We start from the raw sequence: 5,049 nt of genomic DNA, 5'->3' as shown, positions 1-5,049 counted from the left end.
CTGGCGCGGCCGGCGGTGAATCTGGGCCCGCGCGGGCCCCGGATGGGCTCCACGGGCCGGCGGCGCGGGGGAAGAGAGAGGGCGCGGGCCGGACACGTGGCAGCGGCTGATAGGGCGGGGGCGGCGGCGCGGACATGTCCGGCGGGGTCCGGACGTGTCCGGTTGCGGGAGGAGGACGAAGGCTAGGATTCATCCGCGAAAAATCCGGGAGGGACACATATTTATAGGTGGAGGGAGTTAGGAGAGTCCAAATGAGGAGCGGTTTTCGCCCACACGATCGTGATCGAACGACCGAGAGCATGCAGGGGAGGTAGGTGGGTTTTGGGCCACTTTGGAAGGGGTGTTGGGCTGCAAAGAGAAGGAGTCTTTTGCGGTTACCCGGTTAACCGTTGGAGTATCAAACGACCTCCAAATGGCACGAAACTTGACAGTCGGTCTACCAGTGGTATACCAAGGCCACTTGACAAGCCTCGGTCCATTCTGAGAAAGTTTAATACCCGCACACAACGAGAGACGAAAGGGGAACGCCGGAGGGCATAGGAGCGCCGGATTGCAAAATGGACAACGGGGAAAATGCTCGGATGCATGAGACGAACATGTATGCAAAATGAGATGCACAAGATGACATGATAAAATGCAACACGCAAGCAAATGACATGGCAACGACGGCGAATAACTGGCAGACACCTGGCGCAACGAATCCGGGGCGTTACACCGATATTGTCATGATGCTTGGATGTACGGATGTAGTTTTTCATGATTTTTCGTTTCATGTATGAGCATAGTCGTACCCGTCATGATGTTTCCCTTTCATGTATGAGTATATGTATATTTATGTTGGAACTTTTTATTATTCGCCTTGGTTTCTCGTTGCTTTCTTTTGGGTTTTTTCACTTGCTTTTCTTCCCCATGTTTGGATATTGCTCATCTCGGTTGCTTCATATTGGGAAAAACAAACAATAGGATGACGTGCGGAGGCAGCAGCAGTCATGTTGGTGAGGATGTCCTTGTTCGTCGCTTAGCAAGACAGGCAGGGCATTCCCCTGAACCATATCCCCAACCACCACCTCCACTATCACATCCGCCAACCATCGAACAAATCATGCGCATGTTGAAAGAGAGAAGAAACACCGATCTGCTTGAACTATTGAAAAGTGTGCAGGCTATGGTTGGGCAGAATGGAAATAAGAATGGCCACCAATCCAAGCTCTCAGATTTTCAAAGGACTAAGCCATCAAGTTTTACTCAAGTTGCTGACCCTCTGGAAACTGATGACTGGGTAAGGACCATTGAAAAGAAATTGGACATTGGGCATACTGAAGAAACTGATAAGGTTCCATTTGCAAGCCATTATCTGGAAGGAGCCGCAGCTATTTGTTGGGACAACACTAAAGCTATGTGGCCAGCAAATGAAGAAATCACATGGGATAAGTTTAAGGATCAGTTCCGCAAATATCACATCCCGTCAGGTATCATGAATGTCAAGCAACGTGAGTTCCTAGCTCTCACGAAGGGTAACTTATCTGTCATCGAGTATGTGAACAAGTTCAACCATTTGGCCAGCTACTCCCTGTATGATGTGGCCACAAAAGAGAGAAAGATCGACAGATTCCTTGGAGGACTGAATCAACACCTCCGATGCACTCTCAATATGCTTGATTTTCTGGATTTCCAGACTCCGGTAAACAAGGCCCTGATTGCAGAAAGGGAACACAAGCCTATTCAGGATAGTAGGCATATTCATGATGACCGCAAGCGGATGTTTGAGCATAAGAAGGAAGGTCCCATATTTCAGAAGGCTCATACCTGGCAACACGCACAAGTTGAGTTTAAGCCCAATTGGCAGCAGAATGTTAACAAGAGCACTACCCAAGTCAAGAATATTGTGACCAACCCGGTACGCAAAGATTTTCAGCGCAACAATGTGTCTTTTCTTGTTGGCAAACCGGACACTACGCCATACAATGCCCCAAGAGCGGCAAGTCAAATTCTCCATTCAAGTCACAAGTTAATCACATGGGGCCATACCCAAGCCAGAAGACCATCCAAGGGCAAGTTCATCACCTCTCTGCAGAAGAAGCCCAAGAGAACCCGGAAGTCGTCATTGGTATGCTTTCCGTTAATAGCATACCTGCAATAATTTTGTTTGACTCTGGGGCTTCCCATTCTTTTATTTCACGGAGTTTTGCTGCCCAAAACAAGTTTTCTTGCTCGATTTTGGAAAAGAGTATGATGCCACAGTCCCTGGGATCCCTGCTCAAAAGCAATTTGGCCTGCCGTAATTCAGAGATTGACATCAAGGGAGTCATGTTCACAGCCTCTTTGATAGTCATCGAGTCTGCCAAGTTGGATATTATTTTGGGAATGAACTTGTTAACAAAACATCAAGTATGCATCAACTGTGCAACCAGAGAAGTCACATTGACCAACCAGGAAGGCCAAACTACAAAATTCTTTGCTCGGAGAAACGTTCCCAAGAAAGAAATGGTGTTCGGAGCGATAGCTGAAGAATTGGATTTAATTCCTTTGGTCAGTGAGTTTCTAGATGTATTTCTTGAGGAACTACTAGGAATGCCGCCAGACCGTGAGCTTGATTTTGCAATTGACCTTGTGCCCGGGACCGCACCACTATACAAGAAGTATTACCAGATGCCTTCATCCGAATTAGTGGAATTAAAGAAACAACTTGATGAGATGCTTCAGAAAGGATACATTCATCCAACCTCTTCATCATGGGGATCGCCCGCAATCTTTCTGGACAAGAAAGACAACAATCTTCGGATGTGTGTGGACTACCGTCAGTTGAATGATGTCACTATCAAGAACAAATACCCGCTTACAAGGATTGATGCTCCATTTGACCAACTCAGTGGGGCAAAACTATTCTCGAAGATTGATTTGAGGACCGGATATCACCAGCTCAAAATCAAGAAGGAGGATATTCTTAAGACCGCATTCACCACTCAATAAGGTCTTTATGAATATACGGTCATGTCTTTCAGCCTTACCGATGCCCCTGCTTTCTTCATGCACATGATGAATAAACTATTCATGGACTTTTTGGATAATTTTGTGGTGGTGTTCATTGATAATATCCTCATATACTCGAAAAGTGAAGAAGAGCACAAGGGCCATCTCAGAGCAGTCTTACAAAGGCACCGTGAGCATCAACTATATGCAAAATTTAGCAAATGTGAGTTTTGGCTCAAGCAAGTCGGATTTTTTGGGGCATGTTCTTTCAGCAGAAGGCATAGCCGTGGATCCAAGCGAAGTGAAGGATGTGCTTGATTGGATATCACCTACGACAGTGACTGAAATCCGAAGTTTTCTTAGATTGGCCGGATATTATCGGTGATTCATTGAAGGCTTCTCTATGATTGCCAAGCCCATGATAGAACTCCTCAAGAAGGATGAGAAGTTTGTATGGTCTGAGGACTATGAGAAGAGTTTCAATGAGTTGAAGACCCGATTGACGTCATCACTTGTGTTGACCCTCCCAGACATCTGTCGCAGCTTTGATGTATACTGTGACACATCCAGGAGAAGTATTGGATGTGTCCTCATTCAAGATGGCAAGGTTGTAGCCTACGCATCTACACAGGTACGACCCCATGAAGGGAACTACCCAACACATGATTTGGAATTGGCCGCAGTTGCGCACGCATTGAAAATTTGGAGGCACTACCTCATTGGCAAAATAAGTCAGATATTTACCGACCACAAGAGTCTCAAGTATATATTCGCCCAACCAGACTTGAATCTCCGACAGAGAAGATGGCTCAAATTCGTCAAGGATTATGATATTGGAATAAATTACCATCCCAGTAAGGCCAATGTGGTTGCCGATGCCCTCAGTCGCAAGCCTGCCAACCTGAACGCCCTAATGGAGTCATTGCCTCCTGAACTCCAAGACGAGATCATTCAGCTTAACCTGGTTATCATTGAGGCTAACCTCGCCAATATACTAGAAGTCACCCCTACACTCGAGGAAGAAATCCGCATGGCCCAGTTGGAGGATGCCGTCCTGCAACACCATGTCAAGCGTATGTAAGAAGGCAAGGTCCGGGATTTCTTGAAGAATGGGCAAGGTACTCTAAGGTTTTGAGGTCTAATTTGCGTACATGATCAAGTAGACATGAGAAGGAAGATCTTGACTGAAGCACACGAATCTTTGTACTCGATTCACCTAGGAGGAACCAAGATGTACAAAGACCTCCGGCGGATATTTTGGTGGGATTGAATGAAGGACATTGCCTATTTTGTCGCTTGTTGCGATATATGTAACAAGGTGAAGGCGGAACATCAGAAACCCGCCGGACTTTGCCAACATTTACCCGTTCCACAATGGAAGTGGGATAATGTCTGCATGCATTTGATCACAGGCCTGCCAAAGACTCACCGAGGCAATGATTCAGTATGGGTTGTGGTGGACATGTTGACAAAGGTAGTTCACCTCATTCCCATCTGAACCACCTATCGAGCCGATCAACTCGCACAACTATATGTCTCCAGAATCGTCAGTTTACATGGAGTACAAAAAACTATCACTTCCAACCGAGGTTCTCTCTTTACCTCGGCATTCTAGTCATGTCTCCATCAAGCTTTGGGGACCGCACTAAAGTACAACACCACCTATCATCCTTAGACAGACAGGAAGATGGAGCGAGTAAATCAAATACTCAAAGATATGCTTCGAGCATGTGCTCTGGCCTAAGGACCCAAGTGGGAATATTGTCAACCCAATGTTGAGTTCTCATACAACAACAATTTTCAGACCAGCCTCAAGATGTCACCCTGTGAAGCTTTGTATTTCCGTAAATGTTGCACTCCGCTAAACTAGTCGCAAACCAGAGATAGCCGCATTTTCAGAATTGACTTAATGATGGAGGTTGAAAAACAAGTCAAAGAGATCCGAGACAGACTAAGGTCCCGACAAAAGAGCTACTATGATCCCAAGCACCGACAGATCACTTTTGAACCTGGAGAGTATGTTTACCTCCGAGTCACACCCATGAAAGGAGTCAAGAGGTTCCAAACCCGAGGAAAACT

This window comes from Triticum aestivum, chromosome 6B (genome assembly GCF_018294505.1).
Source record: "Triticum aestivum cultivar Chinese Spring chromosome 6B, IWGSC CS RefSeq v2.1, whole genome shotgun sequence".
Taxonomy (NCBI): Eukaryota; Viridiplantae; Streptophyta; class Magnoliopsida; order Poales; family Poaceae; genus Triticum; species Triticum aestivum.
This window is presented reverse-complemented; position numbering follows the sequence as displayed.